General features: G+C 41.8%; 1 protein-coding gene across 4 annotated transcripts in view; it reads right to left on the bottom strand.

Moving 5' to 3' along the window:
* The window catches only part of SGCD (sarcoglycan delta), a 317,255-nt gene that overhangs the window by 175,631 nt on the left and 119,305 nt on the right, over nt 1-22,319 (bottom strand). For all 4 annotated transcript variants that reach the window (XM_027885572.1, XM_027885573.1, XM_027885571.1 and 1 more), the window contains exon 2: nt 20,977-21,162. The gene's annotated coding sequence lies outside the window, so the exon portion shown is untranslated. The remainder of the gene's footprint in view (nt 1-20,976; nt 21,163-22,319) is intronic.

Below are 22,319 nucleotides of genomic sequence, written 5' to 3' on the forward strand. Positions count from 1 at the left end.
ACCAAAGGCTTTACACCACTACCTCCTATGACCTCTCAGCAGCTGAACTCTGTTATAAATAAGACTTTCTTCTGAAGCAAGAAAACATTTACCTAGGACATGAGAACAATTAAAAAAGCAAATTATTTTAAATCTCTTCCTCTCTCTCCTTCCTTTCCTTCTCCAGTTATCATCCATCAGTACAGCAATGGCAGCAAAGCAGGAGAAAGCAAACATATTTCAGTGGTATGATATTTGGTGTGGGGTGAGCAAAATGCCATTTGCATTGATGGTATTTGGGATTTCTTGGCAACCTCCCATACAAAAAGCTATCCAGGGTCAACACTACTTAACCTCCAGATTCAAATGAAATTCAATCCATTCGATCTACAGACCCTATAATGTCTGACATCATCCCTGCTACAAGGGGTGTCTAATAAAATTAAGATGGTGATTGTTTTGACTTAAGTCTGAAGAATTAGCAATCCATACTCTGGGAAAATGGCAGCACATGGAGACAGAGCATTTTCTCTGCAGAGAGCCAACCCCCAGGTTCACCCCACTCATCTGGGAGAGTCCCCTGGAGCTCCTCCAAGTCCAGGAGGGTGGGGCCATGGACAGCTCCCCTGTTGGTCTCCCACCCCACCCCATGGTGGGTCAGAAATGGACAGATCTGTGACAGTGGAAATGACTTAAGACTCGTCTTGCAACTCATCTCACTCTACATGTATAATGAAAACATCTCTATCTGGACAAGTTACATAAATATCCGTTACAGTTAATGGAGACAAAGAAGCCCTTCTAGGAGATGAGTCATGTATCCACTGAGATTTATACTTTGAAATAGAAGGATTGTGCCTAAAGGAAGGATCTGTTTTCATCCCCTGATTACAACGGGGAACTCTGTGATTACGTCAAATATTGATATCCGTAACTTCATGAGATACCTAAATTAATAAAATGAATCCAGGTCAGTGTCCAAGCTGGCCATGTGTATGCAAAACAAACTGCTGAATAGCCCCAGAGTAACAAGTAACAGTAAAATATGATTCAATATATATTCCTACAGCCTCAGTGTCTGGTGGGGCTCTGTGCTAACAGGGTAGGTCATGGTACACCCAAAATGTCACAGCAATGAGGGAATTACATGGGTCACAGAAGAAAAAAGCCAAGAAAGGAATTTTATACTTGTCACTCCCTGTATAAAAACTTCAGACAGTCAGAGCAGACACTGTGCTACATACCCAGAAAAGACAAGGAAATGAAAGGGAAAGGAGGGAAGAGGAAGCAAAGGGAGATTGTTAGTCTTCTATGGAATACAAGATGATTAAATACTGTCAGGCTTTAATCCCCGCTGACAAGCAGAGCAGCACGATAGATATGGGTTGATTAATTATATGGAAAAAAGGCTGTGACACAGGCATATGAGGCAAAAAGACCAAAAAGGAGGGATTTGTTATTTATTTATTTATTGCTAAATAAAAGGCATTAGCTAATGAAAGGAGAGCTGCTCGTCTGGATCTAAAACTTTCAGCCTTACTTCTAAATCCTAATGCAGACTCCCAGCACACACCGGGGAAAAAAGGATCTCACGGTTGAATTTGCTTTTCATAGCAGAAATGAAAGTAGGCCCTGTATAAACCTCTCTGGTTTGTACACTGGGATTTACTGCCAGCAAAGAACAACCCTGGAAAGGCTGGATCAACGTAGTGAAATGGCAAGCAGACGGATGGCCAAAGGGACTGATGTAGGACAGCCCTCAGAGCCTGGAGGTAAAAGAGTTCAGAGAGATGCAAGTGGAGGCTTTGACAAGCCAAAGTGTCAGGCAGGATGCAGTTCAGCGAGTATCATCAAGGAACAAATAACCACGATTGTTTTCTCTTTTTTACATGACTATTCAGTATTCAGGGCTTTTATGGGTTATTTGCTGTATGAAGAGAATTCGATCACAGCATTATTTTTCTTTTTTTTTTTTTTTTTTTTTTGGGTGTAGCCACCTTCCCTCCAAACATAAAGCACAGTATATTTTTTTTTCTAATAATAGAAAAAGTATTGATCAGAAACCTGTTGCTTTGCTTGCAATCCTAAGCCATGTGATTTGGCCACAGCTCCACCAAGAAGCCTCTGCAGGAGTCTTTCTCACTGGGCTCTGCTCTGTTTGAGGCACTAGGTTGTCTGAGATGTGATTGTTATTTTGACCCAGACAAATTCTTGTCCCAACATCCATAACTGATCTGCTGTTTGGAAAGCAGTTTCTGTTGTTTTAGCAGTCGCTAAATAAATGGGGATTTAATTCTGAGCTTCCTGGAAACCAGTTAGCCTAGGTCTTGTATGGCACTGCTAAGGTAAGCTTTTGGGTTGTGACTTTGGAAAGACATGACAGAACAGCCAAAAGAAAAAAGGAACAAACAACCAAAATAAAAAGGAAAGCACAGTTTTGTTCAATGGTACATTTCCCAGATATTCTAGCAAGGGGAATAACTCATTTGAAGTAATTCATGTAATAGGTGAAAAGATGTAGGACACATTTCCATACTTTGGGGTGAAGAAAAACTGAGACAGGTTGCTTCAACCTAATTTAGCCAGCAGAGATGGCCAGGGCATCAAGTTGTAAAAAGTTCAAAGCAGATTAAAAATCCAAATTTTCCTTGATCACAGTTTCAGTTTTCCTCACTAAACCACTCTACGTTTTCAGATACCAACTCAAACATCAAGAAAAAAAAGAAGGAAAAGAGGAAAAAGATACAAGAGAGAGAAGAGAAAGGAAAACAGAGACAATCTATTATAGCCCCATAATTTCATCCTGCAAAATTTTAGTCTGCATGCACCACCGATTCAATTACTGTACACAGCTCTACCCTTCAGCAGAACTAGAATTACAGAAAAAACCATTTCTGAAGGTTAGTGAGAGAGGTTTTTCATTGCAAGTGACCTCCCTCAATAGGGGCACACAATGTAAGGTAGGAATTGCATTTGCCTTTCTCCTCCAAAATAGATATTTAAACTTGTTTTGGGGCTTCGAGTGAAATAGGTGTGATGATCTTAATCTACTCCCCACAGAGAGCAAAGTCAAGGAACAAACTCACTTGATTACCAGGTTCTGTGCGAAATACTGAAACAGGTATTAAAAAGCACACTTTCCTGTACAGAGCAGCTGATCCCTATGGCATGTTTAGGAGTAGATAAAGAATACGAGTCACAGCTACAGGGTTGGCAGATCAGAAGGGGCAAAGTTTAAAGCTCCCAGCTTTGGGAACTCAGCTCCTCATCTCACGTGGCCTCACCAACCTTTTCTCCCAGCACACCTTCATTGTTATTTTGGGAAATTGTATTTACTTAGAAGGTAGGTATTCCAGGCTAGGTGGGACAACCCCGGTGCTGGATGCCAGAGGAGACTCGGCATCAAAGCTGCAGCTCCTGAGTGTTTTCACAAGTGCAGTTTAAAGCATTTCCCTAATGTTGTTCTAGCATGCTTAAAAGCATAAGGGCAAAAGGGCTATTTTGATGAGAAATAAGTAGGGTTACTGCTTCAGTATAATGTTTAATTACCTAAACAATGGTGTGCTGCCAGTGCTTGTCAGACAAGGTAGAAACATTATTTTCTCTTTTTTTTTTCTCTCAAAACAATGTTATTTCCCCAGTATGCTTCACTTACAAAGGCTATAACCACAAGCACACAGACCTTTCTCTACAGTTTAGACTCTCAAGAACCAACCAATGACCTCTCTTTGCAATCCAGAAAGATCATGCCTACACCTCAGAATCATAGAATCTTTTAGGCTGAAAAAGACCTTTAAGATCATGAAGTCCAGCTGTTTACCCAGCACTGCCAAGTCCACCATTAAACCATTTCCCCAAGTGCCACACCTACAGATTTTTAGACACCTCCAGGCATGGTGACTGAGCAGCCTGTTCCAGTCCTTGACAACCCTCTGGGTGAAGAAATTCTTCCTAATTTCCAACCTGAATCTCCCCTCATGCAACTTGAGGCCCTTTCCTCTCATCCTACGGTTTGTTATCTAGAACACACTGACATCCCAACCCCAGCCTCCTTTTCTCCAGGATGAACACCCCCAGTTCCCCCAACTGCTCCCCAGCAGACTTGTGCTCTAGTAAATACATTTAAGTTTCTGTTAGTTATGGAAACAGTTTTGAAAGACTGAAATGCTAAAGAAGCTCTCCAAAGGAAGCAGCAAAAGCATCTATGGCAAAATAGCAGCCATGTGGCTTCATTGAACCCAGAGAAGGACTGAGCTCATGGAATGCCAGTGATGCCAAGAAAAGATAGAATTATTATAACTATTTACATAATCAGCCACACTAAGACAAGATACAGTAAAGGCAGCAAAAGCACTACTAATTATATTATTCTTAACTTGGTGTTCTCCATCCAACATGGAGTTTTCCAGGGTAATTTTCTTGATTATTTGTTTTAAATCAGCTAAATTATAGCCTTCCAAAAAACCGGGCAAATGACAGCTTATTCTTCAAGAAGACTACTGTACAATTGGATGGGTGAAATATCAAGATCATTTCCGTAGAATATATTCCCATTTCCCATCCTAATTACTGATGCATTAGTGTCACTGGAATTATAATAATTTGCCTAAGTAGCCGTTTTTAAAATAATGATGGAAATTGTATTCAGAAGCTGCTCTTCCACACATTATTTATACATACTGTGTGTCTGTTTACTCTCCATGCATGAGTGGCTATTTTGTCCCTAAAGACCCAAGATAACATGATAACAAGGATCCTACAAGCACATACACACATTCATCTTTTCTCACTTGCAAACATTTCCATTTACAGGACTATCACCATGTCTGCCAGCTGGCGCCCTGCTGCATTTCACACTCCCTCTCCCCCTGCATATGCACCTGCACGACTCATGTAGGGGGTTGCTCGTTCCAACAGTGACCAATTCCCTCTTCACCTTCACAAAAGATAGAAGAATTTCCTTCCAACCTTCCAGCTGCAATCAAGGTGGGCTAGTTGTTTGAAGACCAATTCTGACCCCCAAGCAAACCCCTCTTCTGATCCCCTGCAAGTGACCGAGTCCCCCCAGGGTGACACCAGGCACCATTTCAGCCATTTGGGAGTATCTTCCTCCTTCCCTCTTTGGCTTTTTCAGTCTCAGCATGGCTTCAAGAAGACTATGAGCTGTTTTCTTTTTTAGCAATTCATTTGCACAAACAGAAACACTTTGTACTACACACAAGGAAGCCTTCTGGAATAGGCTAGGCATCACCAACTTGTCATCACTATGCTGTTTTTAGCTCGCTGATTGCTTTTTCCCCTTCAAAAATAAACATAAATTATTTGTAGGAGAGAGGAAGATTTGTTTTCAAACTAAACCAATCTCTCCAAATCTTTGCCATCTGCAATCTCCCACTGCACCAGGGTAGGATAACAATGCTCAGGCTGTGCCCAGCAGGCTCCAAAAGATGGGCGAGTACCGATCCAGATGAGACCTTGTGCTTTCTGCACATCCCCTCATCTCCACCAGCCCTGGACCAGACTGTGAGGCCAAAGTCCTGCCACAACACTAACCCTCACCTTGCCCTCAACTGACCCCTGCCAGCCATACCTCCTATATGCTAAGCAGAAAGATCATCCAGAAAGTATTTGACCAATTTTGAAGCTTTCCTGAAGTGTTCACTTTTACATCCGCTTTGCTCATCATAAAAATCTCATTTCAATTCTCACAGGAATGACAACTGAACCTAAAATTGAGCCATTTCCCCCACTCAGCCACTAAAAAACCTCAAGTGTAACAGTCCTGATCAGCCCAGAATGGTTCACTGAGCTTTAAAACCACGGTGGTGCCATAGCTGGGGCTACCATGGCCACCATGCTGGGGCTGCATGTGTAGCACATGTGTCTGCTTGGGAGGTGAAGCCAAGGAAAGATTAATAGTAAAGCCACAAAGGGCTAAACTCCTACCAAAAGCCACAGGGATCTGGGTGATTAATGTCCTGAAAATCCTCCTTATCAATCAGTGGCTATTCTGAGGATCAAGGTGAGTTCAAAATATCTCCCATTAAAGGGAGAACTATATTGGGTTGTTTGGAAAGTGAGTCCGTACTTGTTAAAAGCTCAGAAAATAATCTATTTTTACTATTCTTGTATTACTTTCTTTCTTTCTTCTCTTGGAAAATGGGCCCATTTTCAACAGCAGCAACACAGTGTTCCAGGATGAAGAACTCAGCACATACAATATGAAAGAACAACAACGCTGCTCCCATTTCACAGGGGGCACAACAGGAGGCAGTGAGGGCTCCAAAGACACCTTTCCTGCAGTGAGAGGGAGAATTACATCCTGGGAACACAGAGCCCCTTCTCCAGCCACACTAATAAATAATACTCTTATATATGAAGGCAGCAAGTACAAAACACTGGCAGGAGTCCTGATGTGCCCAAGTCTGACAGGAAACTTGAATAATCACTTAACTTGGATATAGAAGCAACAGGTCCCCAATTCAGTGCATTATTCCAGTAAGTTTGGAAAACACACGACAGACTGCTTGAGAACAATTTTGTCTCTTTCCAGAAAAAAAACCCAGCAACCAGACCTTTTGAAGTTTGTGCATGTGATGTTAGTTCATTTTTTCAAAGGGGCAACATGACAGCTGTGTTGGAGGTAATCAAGAAACCCAGAGGCAATTAGGTTTTAATGCTGCAACAATGGGGACATTTATCAACCTCCCTGTTACAGCCACAAGTTTCTTGTGTTCTATAATAAGGTACATGGGACATGATAATTTCTTTGGAGAACATTATTGTGATTTTTTTTCCTGTTCTTTGAATCCATTTGTGATTTTTTTTTCCTGTTCTTTGATTATTTGCAGATGCCAGTCACAGCTACAGCACCCTATTTCACTTGAAGTAAATGTTATTGCAATTATAATCTACATTAGGTAGATAAAAGGAAGTTGTGCAGACGTTGTTGCCTTACAGAAACTGAAGAATGAGTATGAGAGCAGGCAGTGCTACAGAGGGCACTAGTCTTCCCCAAATTCCAGGTAAGAGTGAGGGAGTATCCCTGGAAAGATGGAAAATCTGAAGCACAGAGAAGCCAGTGAATTTTTCACAGAAAATATCTTCCAGAAACAGATACTCAACCTGGGATCAGTTTTTTCCACTCTGTTACTTTCTTTTGTTGGCACACTGCAACTCTCTGTTTGTCCACAAACACGAACGTGTCCTCTGTGAAAACTGAACGTTCAAGGTCTGCTTGGAGTACAGTCTTCTCCTGATGCAACACTGTACCTTGGGCTGCTGCAGCACCAAGAATGAAATGTCACAGAAATCTCACCTGTAAACTACTCTCCGAGCCTAAAAGTCCATCTAATATTCATGGTCAGAGGGAGGTCAGGGGGATTGTGCTGGGGAACTGGGAGGGGAGAGGACCCCAGTCCTGCCCCACTGTAACCCCCCTTCCTCCCCACTCCTCTCAACTGTGTGAGTTCAAAATCAGCTTTAGCAAGTCTATGCTGTGAAATATAAAGCAGAGCAGTATCAGCTTCAGCAGAAGGTCTACAGCAGCCAGCAAAGCACCAAACACACAGAATCTGACCAGCACACCTCACCTGCCAGGGTAGAGCACCCTGATGGGCCACGATGCTCAAATGGCCTCTGCCTTGCAGATCTGGTGGCCCAGCCAGCTCTCTCCCCTTCTTGCTGAAGGGCCCCCACAGCAGCACCAAATGCAAGCTCCCAGCCAGAGTTGTTTTACATTCAATTTGCAGAGGTGTAAATTGACTACTCCAGGCAGAGGAGAATCAGCTTTCTTTGGCTGATGTGATGCTGTTTTCAGGCGTGCAGCCTCCTTCTCTCAAAGCTCCCTGTGCCATATGAGCCTGCTGCCCTTTGTCTTGCCTTTCCATGAAGGAGATTACATATTACCACACCACAACCTGCACTGCCGTAACACAGAAAGCACCTGATAGCCACCAACAGAGAGAAGGGGAGCAAAATATGTGGCGCAAAATAAGTTTTTCATGGTGAAAAGCTCATGTCCTCAGTCTTCTTTCCTGGTTCTGTGCTCCGACTTTGTGCCTGACAGAGTTTGGTTTTATATGCAGGTCACTCAGTCATTCTTCTCACATGTACATGAGGCGCTGCTGGAAAGTGTGGCCATTATCCATCAAGTCCTTAGCTTTAGTCAGCTTCCAGCAGAAGAGTAATAGATGCACTTGTGTTGTCACATCATTGTCCAAAATGTCAGGGGTAAGAAGCCCTGAACATTAACAACTCCCTAAGGAAATCAGTTCTTAAAAAAACAGAATAGGGAAAAGCAGAGTGAGAGGGACAGAAAGATGCAGAGCTTCCCTTTTCATCATGGATAAGTTATGCAGGGAAGTGCCCTGACCTGCTGTATTTACCCATGCTGTGGTCTGGTTTCCACTGAAGTTTACATTTTTTCTGGGTAAAGTAACATATGCACATGCTGGTTTTAATTTCCAGGATCCAGAAACGGTCTTCTCTTTGGACATCATACATTGAAAGAGACGTATCAGTTTGAAGGGTGAGTGTAATCTCATCCCAGGGCACTCGCATTAAGATTCAAACAGCGTGGTGAGGTGATAATATCGGGCAGTGCAAATCTTCATAGACAGTACAGAGAAAAGGGGGGAAAACAGAAAAGAAAAAGATGAAATCAAAGGTGACAAGAAGCAGCAGTCAAGGTTAGGAGGAAGAGGAGGTCAGGCACACAAACTAATCATGGTGAGACAGTGATATTTTCCTGGTGTGGTCAGCCTTTATGATCTGCTTTTAAAAGATTTGCTAAAGTTAAGGTAGAACTACACAGAGCTTCAAAGCTTTTAAAGCCAGGTAAAATGCAGGCATGAACAAAGATATCTCTTTGCTGAGATAGGAGGAAGAAAAGGGAAGTGAAACGGGACGGAAAGCATACCCTGTCCTGAAGAGCCTGAAGGTGAATTTTGGTGACCCCTACTCACAAATTCCTAAAAAAAACTGACCTGGGACTACAAACCCTGTAGAGGAGCTGTTGCCAGTGCTGGAAGGCTTATGAAACTAGTATATATTTTTCTACTTGCAGCTGCAAGTATACAATATCAGAACCTCAAAGGAGAAAGACAAGGTGCAGTAAATCCAGGAGCACTTTGCCCACTATGTTTTCATTGAGTGCCCTCTTAACACAACCTCTCATTGCAGCACAGTCAATATGTCCAAGAAAAAATGCTCATAAAAAAATAGGAAATTAAGCCAAAGTTAGACAAGACTGCAGGAATCTGTCTCAGAGATAAGTAACATCAGCCGTTCGGTCACCTGCAGCAGATACATCCCTCCCCTCCCCAGACTAAAACTGAGAGAAGCACGGCCACACTCTCAGCATTACATCCCACCTCCAGCTCCTTAATTGGGCTTGTGGATTACTAATAAGTAATTGATACACAGGAAATGAATGCGAAGCCACCACCGCCTCTGCTCCTGCATACAAATAGTGGCAGCTGAAAGCGCATCAGCAGCAAACACTGCAGCCCTGCCAGCCCTGTGGCATTTCCCGTATGAACGTGCTTAAAATACCTCAACACAAAGTGTTCCCCTTTGTACAAATGATGCTGGTGTGACTGCTCAGTGCCTTTTCAGCGAGGAAACCGTGGAGGGCTGAGGGGGGTCAGATAAAAACCAAAGATAATGTGTTGTGCAGACACTACTCCCGATGAGTATCGGGAGGAGGGAGACTTTTAAGGGGCAACACAATAAGAAATCAAGATAAAGATATATTTTGTGGTGCACAAAGGTGGATATACAGCTCTCCACACGTTCAGCCTTTAGGGACAATCTTCCTATTTTTTCCCCTGGGAGCCAAATAAAGCCCCAAAATTAATCTCTGTGCGCAGCCTAAATTTGTACTTAGTGCCAACTTTGTGCCTGTATCAAATTTCTCCACAGCGTAAGACGCAACGCTGTAAATAGGCTCATTTTTGTTATTTTATCAAATTACATTAACTTTCCCTCTGCAGCGCTCTCCAAGGCTGGCAACACGGAGACGTGCAGGAAATGTAAATCACCCCCCTTTTGATATGATAACCGGAGCAGTGAATTGCATCCCAGAAATCAGCTCAGGATTACAGCCGAGAACTCGCTGAAAGGCACTTAGCTGTGGCGTGGTGCCAGAAGGGGAAACTTCAGCTGGCAGGTCAGTGTGAAGCAGGCTCAGGTCTTAGGAAAGAAGAACAATATGTAACATCCAGCTACCTGCGGCTGCACAAACCCCAGAGCCAACAGCCTCAGGGTCAATCTATAATTAAAAGATGCAAACAGGTGTTTAAAAAAAAAAAGGAAGTGTGTATTTATGTATGCAAATACGTGGGAGGGCTATATTAAACATGAATAAGCACCTAGGAAAGCAACAGCCAGAGGCTGTAGGATAAAATCTATCTGCCAGACAAATGCAGATGTATATACAAGCAACCACATACCAAAAAGAAATTGCATTTCCTGAATGGAACTATTTGTGGTAGAGAACATTATAATAATCATTTTAATCATGTATTTTAATTTAAATAATTTTTTCAGTTTCAATGATTCAGAGGATGTTGCAATGCAAATAAAGATAATCAGAATGTGAAAATAATTGTTTTCCTAATGCCTTATTTTCATGTGTAAATGCCACTGCTAACAGCTACCAGCACTAACTCTGGGCCAGAATTCCACTGAATTTGGTACTGCACAAACAGTAAAAGAAAAAGCTGTCTGAACCCTAAGGAATTTGCAGCTCTAACAGCAAAGAGGCAGCAGATGGATATAGACAGAAATAATCAAGAAGTAGTAGTTAACAAGGCAGGAGTTAGTCTCAGCAAACCAAATCCCTGATTGCTGTGAGCCTTGTACAGGCACCACAACAAAGAGGAGTTTTGATCATCAGTGCCCCACAACACATGAAGCTCTGCACATCCTTCATCTCCACCGCTGTGCTCCATCTGTTGCCTCCACACTTGCTGGCAATCGTGTCTCGTTCTCCCACTATACTTCGATTTTTAACACAGAAGATCTTTGGGCCAAGGACTGTCATGTATGACCTCGCTCTCCAGCACTGAGCACGATAAGTTCTCAAACTAGGGTCATAAAGACAGATAAAACCATTTCTGAACAAAATGGCTTGTTAGTTATAACGTTTATTAATAAGCAGTCCAACAGAGGATGAGCAAGCATGCACACAAGCTTAGTCAAAATTAACACACACAAACTCCATGTAGAAGAATAGAGGCATCCATCAATACCTGAGCAACAGTGCCTTCTGATGGCTTTTACTGAGCCCACACACCTCTTGCTCTAAATATGAACCATGCAGAGGAGAGGAAGAGCAGCTGGTGCATAATTACCTTGTGAAACACGGACATGTCATCCATAAATGCACGTACAGTGCCCAATCTCCACTGGAATCTCGAGAGGCACCACACTACGTACCACAGGAACCAAAACTAGCCCAACAGACAGATAGCTGGACAAATGAATCCCATAAAAATATTTTAAATGTTCTAAACAAGCTTTTCGTAACACAGACACCATCTTCAGGATAGAGCATTCTTGCCAGAAGGTTTTATTTCACTACATTTGATTCAATGACCTACTTATTATAAGACCACTCGGACTAACTAAGGCAATGAAGTATTTCATTTGTAGAACCAAACCTGCCTTTCATGATGCAAGACCATTCCACATGGTTTTCAGGTTCTTAAATTAAATGCTTAAAAGTGATGAGATGGGGAAATAAAAGACTACTCTACAGCATCCATCTGGCCCTTCCTCACACCCAGACAGACCTGCATTGTGGGGAAGTGTTGCTCTTCCAGCCTCCACTTCCACACCATCCTCAAAGGGTTAAACAACAGATACATTTTAAATTATTCTTTAGCGTCTCTTTGTTTGTTTTTTTTATTGTACATTCCTTTTTTGTCCCTGAAGACTAAAAGTAACAAATAGAAAATACTGTTTAGAGTCCAAGTTCACAGACGTTTCACTCTGCACAGTTAGAGTTGTTCCATCTCTATTAATGACATTATGTTTTCAGTAAGGTATAGTGAAATGGAGGGTATGAAGGCAGCTCCTTCCTAAAGACATGCTCAATAAAGTGTTAGCTGCCATGCTTCAACATGCAATATGACAGATTTTCCGATGCAATTCAAACCTCAACAGTGGAAAAGAAATGGCATGTAAATGGATCTCACTTGCCCTTAAATCGCTGCTAGCAAATCTTAATCTCTTTAAGTCTAGTAGTTTCAAATCAGGCCTATTTAGCTTGCAAAGGTAGGTCAGGTTTTATTGATCACCCCTAATGCTTATAAACGCACTCTTAAAAAAAATGAGAGCAGTGAGATATACAGCTCAGTTGATAAAGGCTCACTGGAAAGCTATCTGATAATATTCCCAGCCTTCAAGCTATGCAGTTGTAAGTGCAATTTCTATATGCACCAGAATGCAGATTACAGGCTTGCCAGTTCATACTGGAAAGGGAAAAGAAGAGCCCTCCCAGAGTAGGTGGATTACTCTTTGCATTTACTAAAAGCACAACTATAACCTTCCAGAATACAGTCACAGCAGCCCAATCCCATTTACTTCTCAGTTATCATTGTTCAACCTTTTTTTCAGTGTGGTATTTGGTGCCTGGATTTCTTACACAGAGTTCATGCTATGCCCTGAATTTTGCAGTGTGAACAACTGATGACGTTATTCTGGTTGTTACAGAAATAAGGTGGGTTATTGTTAATTACATTATGGCATCATCTAGAGGTGCTCATAATTAGAGTTCCTTCTACAGCTCTCAGAGAAGGACCAGAGGAGAAGCAAGTTTGTCATACTGATGAGGTTTTTGAATTCACAAGGGCTGACCACTTGAAGAACCTAATTTTAAAGAAGGAGATGACAAATAAAGGAAACAAATATATGTGACCTGACTAAAGCCAGGGATCATCTAAATAAAAAGGGCAGTGTTTTCCACCCACATAGATAAGCTCAGATCAAACACATTGCAGAATCTAGATAGTGTTACTTCGTACAGCTTTTTTGCTCCTCACTCAGAAAAATAAAAAGTATTTTTCCATGCAAAGCTAAACATGATTTTCACTTCGTTATTTTTCATGCCATGCTAAAATAAAGCCCCAATGGCTTTCCAATTGATACCTGATATATCACTCCCATTCTAACTATTAAACACTCATTTTTGTGGCCTGAGAGAGATTCTAAATGGAGTATTTACAGACACATAAACACATAAAAAACCCCACTGCAGTATATATACAAGATCAGACACAGGGTTTCTGAGTTTTATTCTACTGAAGACTTTCTGTGCATCTCAGACAAGTTCCTTAATCAACCTTTACACAAGGCTTCCTCCTCCACCTAATGAACAGGTGAGCTGCAGAAATGGATCACTGCCTAGGACATGCTCTGGAGCTATGCTGTCAAACAGTTAGAAGAGCTTAGTAGTATAAATCCCCATCAACGACTTCAGGTAATTATCAAATGTTTATTAGCCTCCAAAGTGAAGGCTAATAAACCTGCTTATTTTAGCAGATAAAGTCAAATTACCTTGACTGAAGTTGATAAGTGTTCGAAGATTAACAGCTCTGGCCTCGTATGCTTTTAGTTATTGGTGATGAAATGTCAGCTCAGAAAACTGAAAGATACTTCCTAGTTATTTAGGCAATGTGAAAACTGGGCAGTTATTTTCCAGGAAACATGCCTGTTTGACAGGTTTTAAATGAAGAAAAGTGATATTATTACAATTATCATTAGAAGAAGATGTCCCTCATTAAAATGTGTCTGGATTTTAATTGACAAGGTCCAGGTTAATGCTGTGAAAATGCCAATGAAAGCAAAGCCTGTGGCTCAAGCTAATTGTCAGCACTGAGCAACCTCCACCTCTAACCCACCACAGATTTATCACTCTGTGCACACTGTACCCACGACAAGAAACGTTTGAATTAATCATTAACAACTAGAAATTCCTCCCAGAGAGAAAGCAAGCAGAGTGCAGGGCTGCCCAACCCCCTTTCCTGAGTTCCCGAGCCAAGGAGAGGTTGCCGACAAGGAGAAAGACTTTTTTTTATGTTGTTTTGCCACATTTTTCTGTAAAGAGCATTCCAGGGGAAACTTTCAGCGATCCTCTGTGTTTTCTTGTCACCCCTGAGGGTAAGACAAAAGTGCAGGAAAAGACTTACAACCCCCCTCTACTGCAGTCATAAAGTCAGTAACACTTTGGAAGGTGTTACTCATCAGCTCCAGTGGCAGTCAGCACCCAATTTGATACATAAAATGCAAAGGGTCTAAAAAACTTCCGGAATTCTCTTTATTTATATTTCCTCTACAGTCCTTACTGAGAATGCTTTGGTTCTGTGAGGGTGATGGCATCATCACAACGCAGACTGAGCACGCACCAACTTGGGGGTTCCCCCAGTCCAAGTCTTTATACCACATCCAATGCAAAACTGAAGTGTTCCTTACCTCACAGCATTGAGATTGGAAAGCAGTTAACAGCACTGGGAAGAAAAGAAGAGGGGAAATCTCTGCAAAGGGGCCACTTCCACAGGCGGATGAAAAGGCATCTGGCCACTGATGCCAAAACACCAAGCTTGTCTGGCAAGATGGCAGTGGAGCTCTACTTACCCCATATAGCAGAGAGAGAAAAAATAAAAAATAAAAAAAATTCTCCATGTTATCAACTGGCCAGTCAGGAGAAAACAGCAGATGGCTTTTGCTGTGTTGAAGGAATAAGACCTTTCTTAGAGGAGACCAGTGCCAGCAGTCTCTGCAAGCACCTTCCCACCAACTTGGAGGCAAAGACTGAGGGGGGTGTCAGCCCATCATCAGAAATGCTGCTCACTTCACTGTCCCTTTTCTCCCAGAAGTGAAAGGAAGCCATTTCCCTGCCCATTCACCCCCAGTGACCCTGCTTTTCTAGTTTCTGCTGTTTTCTATATATTCACCACAGAAACAACAAACTGGAGAGTTGCCATTAAATGACGCCAACAAGAACTCTCCATTCCCAGCTGATACTTGGCTGCATACATTCTCTCTTATTTCCAAACACTTTCAGTATGTTTTAATTTCCATTCATCAGACATGCATAATTATTTGCATCACATCTAAACATGTACAACAGGTTTATGCTTCCAAATACAGTCCCCTAGCTGCAAAAAATCAGCATGTCAGCACTAGAAAGTATGTCGCATTTGTGTCTATCAGAAGGTAGAGGTCAGGAAAAGGAAAACAGGAGCCACACCATCATGATTTGAGTCAGTGACTTTTATCAGGCAGCAATTTGGACCTTTGCAAAATCCTAGGTATTTCTTAGAGCATCACCCCTCAGTTAACCATCAAATTAGTCAGCAACTGTGACAATAAATTTCATAATAAAAATCTATGAAGTGGAGCCCTTTGGTACCTTAACTGAAAACCTGAAGAGCCAAAAAGATTTTTCTGGTCTCAAGAGATACTGTTATAGAACAAAGTATCTAATAGTCACTAACAAATTTGTTGGGGCTTTCCAAAACCCTACCTCTTTCAGGTTCTTTTATGCATCCTAGAGAGCTCCCTGAGAAAGGGCATCTTTAGATTGGTCTGTGCTGGCTCTGCAGTGCTCAGCTAAAGTTACCAGGACCCAGGCTTCAATTATCAGACCAGGAGAGCTCCTGAAGTACACATGGTGCTAGGGCTTCCAGCAATTACTTCTGTGATCCTTAAGACAGGGGTTGTCCAGGGAAAGAACTGCTCCTTTAGGTAATTACATTCCCAGTGCTACCTGTCACACTGTCCACCCCGCCATGCAAGAGGCCAGTTTTTGAAGATCATTATAAAATAAATATGTCATCCTGAAGGATGAAAATATAACAAGCTGCACCTCATCTGAACCTGAACATCATCAAGTCACCACTGTTTCCACATTTTGAAACACAAGATGTTGCTCTCTGACTGCATGTGGGACACAGATGACTTCCCCATCACACATACAAGTCTCTATCAGCTTGGATGTGCAATCAAGCTAATATTTGTCCAACAAAAGGTAAAAACTACTCTCTGGGCAGTTTCACAGCTGCAGGCAGAGCAGTAACGGCTCTAGAGCATCCTGAGTGATCAGTACCATAAGAGACATTCTCCACCAAGCTTTGTTCTGGCAACATTCCCACTATTTGAGGAAGGAAATGCAGTATTCTCCTTTATTTTCTGCACAGTTGGATGTAAAGCTTGGAATGCAGAATTGCCTTAACTACATGGCAGGAGGATGGCAGTTCATAATTAATTTTCCACATCAACTGTTGGCCACCCTCCTCTTCCTCTCTTCCTCAGTTTGCGAGGCTGCAAACTGTCAGTGGATACTTATCCAAAGAGCAGACGTGCCACAAAGCAAAAAGCAAGAGTATTAATAGCTAGTATTTTACAGTGTGTGCTAACCAAAAATCAGAGGTAAGCTAGCCTGGGCACAGCGAGAGTAGCACGAGTGCAAAGGCAGCTCTGCCTGAAGCTGCTTGTCATCTAAGAGATGCAAAACCAAAGGGGATAGAAAAACAGGATGAAGAGAGTAAGACAGATAGGAGAAGGTTGCAAGGAGACAGAAATAATGTGTTCTCAGACAAAGGTTTTTGAGCCAACTAATTTCAAAACATCTGGAGCCCATAGAAACACGTGCCCTTTTCCACCCTGACTGGACTCTGCCCAACATGTGGTCCATGGGCTGCCAAGCAGCAGCTCAGCAGAGGACAAGGGGCTCCAAACTGTTTTCTCTTCCAAGAGAAAGAAGGTGTGCTCCACTCAGAGCCAGCATTTTCCACTCCTCAGTCTCCAACTCTCTCAAAGACCAGAGTGCAAAGTAATTACAAGGAGGTTGTTGGTCCTCATAGGCAAAAGGTCTCCAGAAGAAAATTACCTGTTACTTCATCACACTCTCTGAAGCACCACTACAAAGCCCAGAAGGCAGAACCACAGGCTGACGGCCCAGGGGCAAGGCCATTTGTATGACTTCGTGCAAACCCACTGACTTGTCACTACTTCAAAAGCACAGGTAAAGGACTATTATATTACTGGTCTGTGATTGATATCTTAAGAATTTCATTATAGTTTGGGGGATTCTTATTTTCCTTCAGAAATTCAACTCAGTTCTGCAGCTGCTATCACCTTTTTAATTCATTTTACAACAGATATTTGTTATCAGAAATTGTGCTTTGATATGTGTCAGGTTGATGGATTCAATAAAAGCCCTGTCAGGAGAAGCTGAGTGAATAGGGTTGCAGGAGTGGTGTCATCAAGGGAATTGATATGTTAACAGCCAATCTGCTGATCTTGCAACAAAACATGCAAACATAATGGGTGTTTATTTCATCAGCCTGGCAAAATAGTTCAGAGAAACACTAGAAAACATTTGCATAAATGTTACTCAGGCAAACAGGCTCAGCATGCTCACTGATAAAAAAACATCTGTAAAATGTGATCCTGCACTCTGTCCTGTTTCCCTGTTTGGTGTGCAAAATTCCATCAAGAAGAACAAAGGCTTTATTCAAAATAAAGCTTTGATTTTAACTTTTGGAATTCAAGCAGACATCCTGTAATGCTCCCTTCGAGCTTTTCCCTCGGTAATGTTGGAGGACAATTTTACTGACACATTTTCAAGCACAACCAGTAGACCTGCACCCCTCAGCAAGTCACTGAAAAGTTGCATCAGAGTTTTCCTTTGACAGCCTTTGACAGGCATACAAAATCAGTGTTTATTTCTGATTTAATAAACAAAATCACACAGAAACATTTGAAGAGAGAAATAATAACTTTTTATCAGACCACATAATACAGGGAGTGAGACAAGGACACCAGCCCCCTGCTCTGCTTTAGGTCAAGCGAAAGAAAAGTCCCTCCTTCACCTGATCAACGCATCACAGCTGCAACACTACCCCTGCACTGTCCTGTAATGCAAAGAGATTTTGTTACCTGGAACTGACTTGCAGAACATCTGGAAAAAATGTGATGCTGAGATTCAGCTTTTGGAAAAGAGAAATAATACTACAGTCTAAACAAAGCAATGGGAAAATTTCCACAGCAATTAATCGGAAAAAGGTGAATTACATTGAGGATTTATGTTCATGTAATGAAGACAGTTAATTGCTATGAGAGCCATAAAACACATTAAATGAACAGGGTTTTTTCCAATTCTACTTGCAAGATAAATTTTATTAACTATGTTTAATGGTTACTTAAAATTTTTCTCTTACATATTTATTAAATGTATCTTTTCAGCAGAACAGAGCATTTTACTAACCTGATTCTGCTAATCTAAAAATGAGCAATTTCACACAAAAAAATATTACTCTGCATGTTATCAGAAGATTCCATTTAAAATAATTCCTTGTACAATAAGACTACCATCACCACAAATGCGTAAGTGCCACTAAAAGGGAATCTGCTTGTCTCACATGAGCAAACACTCTGATGCAAAGATGAATGAGTTCAGTTCACATTATTTGAACAGATGTTTCACTTTCCAGTAGAGATATGGAGCAAATGTTGAGTCCTGATGTCATTTGGTGTTACTGTAATCACATCATTAAAAATCCCTCTACTTGGGAAAGCAGGAAGACACTGGCTTAGATTGGAGCAGTGACCTCAAACAGATCCACATCCAAACCTTGAGCTTTGCACTATGGACTCAGCTGCTCAGCCAAGGCTATCTGTGTGCCTCCAGCTGTGGGTATTGGATGAACCTTCTGCACTTAGATTGCATGCAAATCAGAGACAGATGTTTACCACCTAAAAGTGACCTAGAACTGACTCTGTTTCTTATTCACCATTTATAAAATGGAGATAAGTAGCACTTCTGTGTAACAACGGTGTCATGGGAACAGATAAAGTTGATTGTTGTCAAATATTCTGGTAATCATGAACCCTCAAAATGAAGAGAATAGACAAAAAAGGGTCTCAGCTACTTCAGTGAACAATAGTTTGGCCATACTTAAGCACAATCTTCTCAATCTGCAATGTTCTTCCTTAAAGATGAAGTTTCCATAAATGTGAGCTTCCCTTAAATAAGAACCACGTTCTTAGATCTGACGGCCACAAAATAAAATGCAAAAATATGACCAAAGTCCAACCTAGAGTTTACTGCCCAAATAATAGCAAATCAATTGTACAGAAAATTGTCTTTGCCCTCTAAAACTGTGAAGTTCTACAAAGATCTACACAACCTCATGCTGCAGACTGAGACATTTAGACCTTAGACTGAGAGTTGGACCGACTCAGGTGCAAAGGATGTGGGGAGCTCATCTAACCAAACCAGGGCAGCACCACAATCACACCAACAACTAACATCTCTGGAGCAGATCCTCACCTGCCCTGGCTCCCCTTGCTTACCCAGCAGAACTCACATCCTCATTGCCAGGAAAATTTACATGTTTCAACTTACAAATCCCAAATCCAAACAAAGAATAAACAGAATTGCTGTGATTTCTACATTACAGCACTGCAAAATTTTTCTCTGCAAGAGTCAAGCAGCTCTCTTGATGATGAAATACCTCTCCTACAACCTTCCCTTTTAAGTGCTTTAATCACAGGAACAGTAGCTTGGAAATAAACAGAAGTGAAGAGGATAACAAAGGCAAGAGCAACATTTAACAACCTCCTCTTCTAGAAACCAGGCGCCGCTGGAGCAGAGAGACAACCGGAGCAAGCAGGGCAGTGGTTTAATGATGGGAACCTCTCCCTGACAACCGTGTTGTTTTCCTGAAATGTCTGTACAAATTAACAGCATATGCTCCGGTTGGAACAGACCTTTCTTGACCCTCAACATTTAAAAGTTAAGCACCTAATTTAAGCTATTCCCACCAACTTTTCCCTGCAGCCGCTGGAGACAGTCAGAGCTCTGCTGAAGTGTGAGAGTTTGAGCCTACCATTTCCAGAGGTAACCTGACTGGTGCAACCAGATCAAAAAGCAGGAGAACTAATGCACACTCACCTGTTTGCATCATGTTTTCTTAAAGGCTTTTAAGAAACTCTTGACTTGTTTTTTCCCCCTTCTCCACTAACACCAAGTGCAGGTGTTACATTGCTGCTATATTTTTCTCAGCAAGATTATACTGCTGATTCAGTCATATAAAAGAAGTCAACACCCATGTGTTAAATGAAAAAGCATGGTATCATCTGACATCATTCTACGGAGATCTAGGAATCATTGCTTTAAATATTTTTGTGGGTTTTTTTTTTTTTTAATCAGGAAACTTTGCCTTCACAGAAATAACTTGACCTAGAAAAAAGAAGCCGTAGAACCAGAGACTGTATTACCCTAAAAGCTTTTATAGCACCATCTTCAACAGCAATACATTCCCAAAGTCCTGGCCTTCAATTTAGTGGCATATTGGCTTGCTACAGTTCCAGCACAGCCAAGGCAATGTTTGTGTGGATATGAGAACCTCTACATTGGCAAAAATTTTAAGTGCTCCACAAAAAGGGGCCATACGATTATACAAGGAATTGGTAGTGGTATCTCCATCCCTGGTGAACAGCAAGAATATGCAAAGCACAAAGGAAAGCAAAGGGCTGAATTACAAATTGGCTACTTCATTTACTTTTTTGCATCTCTGGCCCTCAGAACTGCGGACATCAGTGAAACACAGCAAGTAGGACTTTCAAAACGTGGATGCCTATCACCAAGCATACACCACCAGCAGAAACACACAGCCATCAGCAAGCATTTTGTTCAATAGGACACTTGATATAAACACACACCCCCTCAAGCCCAAGACTATAAAAACACTTCAATCTTGATGAACACTTTCCAAACCCAGGAGAGCAAAGGTTATTTACAGATGCAGCACAAGCACGGTGTGTATACAGCAATAAACACAAAGGCTGTTAATGTTCTGTTTTCCGCATACACACTCATTCAGAAAAGAGCAAAAATAATAAAAAAAAAAAAAAAAAAAAAAAAAAAAAAAAAAAAAAAAAAAAAAAAAAAAAAAAAAAGGCAGGGGAAAAAAAAATACATACCTTACCAAACCTGAATGTTGGACGCAACTTGTTTCAGAGCAACATTGGTGTGAAGGTAAGCTCCTCAGGCGACCACCAACCGCAGTTCCTTTCCGAGCCCCCCAGAGGCTCCAGCTCTCCCTTGCCCGTGTCCCTGAGGAAGATGAGGTGTCCTCCAGTATTTCAGAGCCTCAGCTGCAGAACACGCTGTTCAGAAAAAGGGAAGAGAAGAAGGTGTGGCATTTAATTCTAGGGTCAGTTGTCTGGCAGATTCAGAGCAGAACACAAGACAACACCGGATAGGAATGAAATGTCAAGGCAGGACAGAAAGTCTGTGACAATCCATCATGTGTGGCACCTTCAGAAGGCAATCGTTGAATTCAAGAACTGTGGTGCAAAGTTATTCTTGCTTTATAGTACTTTTACAGTGTCCCTAGACCAGGAAATGAATGACAGCCTGGCTGCTTTTTATTCCAGTCCAATATCATAATACAAAAGTAAGTAATGTACTTCTCCCACAGGGAATATTTTAATTCATAATAGCATTTCTGAAGAATAACAGGACTTTCATATTAAAAGCAGAGACATCACCTCAGTCTTAATATTTTGCACATTAAAATGGCTCTTACTTAAGGAATTCAAAGCTTAGGAGCTTACAGCAGATGGGAAGTGGGGAGTGTCTGCCCAACACACAGCAGTTCCCAATGTTCTGCCTCCAGGGGAATTCTCAAGACAGGTGAATGTGCTGGGGTTTTCTGGGCCCAGGGGGCTCAGCATCACCACATTTTCTAGCTCACTGTCACTGCTAGATGTGCTCAGTGTTTTCAGGAGGTCAGATCCTGGCACTGAACACAGATGTGGGGGCCTCATTGCAGACACCCAGGTGAGAATTCAGCAATGGAGATGATCACCTGGCAGCAGTGCTGCCCCAGAGAAGCACTGAGAAGTTCCAGTGTTGATCCCTAATCTCTGGCATGTGGAAAAACACTCAAAGGGGCATCCTTCTCCCACCCAGATAATACAACCAGGCACAGCAGCAGGAAACAGCTGAGGACTGAGGAGAGAGCAGGGTCTGACCACCCCAGGTCAGGTTCACCCCAACTACATGGTTTGTGTCCTTAAACTGAGCTCAGAGATGCCTTCCTAAGATTAACTCAGCAGCCATGAACACGCTCTAACTTTGCCTAGGAACGGAAAAAAAAACCACAGGGGAAAAAAAAAAAAAAAAAAGACAAAGCCTGTGGCAGCTCAAAATACCACTAAATATCATTACATCTTCACAAAAAATCCTGAACTCCTGAACAGGTTACACTTATCTGGAAAACACATAAGCCTTTGGGTTTGCAAGAAGGAAGATTTCAGTA

This window comes from Empidonax traillii, unplaced genomic scaffold (assembly GCF_003031625.1).
Source record: "Empidonax traillii isolate 1590-97213 ecotype Southwest subspecies unplaced genomic scaffold, ASM303162v1 scaffold168:size1726349, whole genome shotgun sequence".
In the NCBI taxonomy this organism is placed as follows: domain Eukaryota; kingdom Metazoa; phylum Chordata; class Aves; order Passeriformes; family Tyrannidae; genus Empidonax; species Empidonax traillii.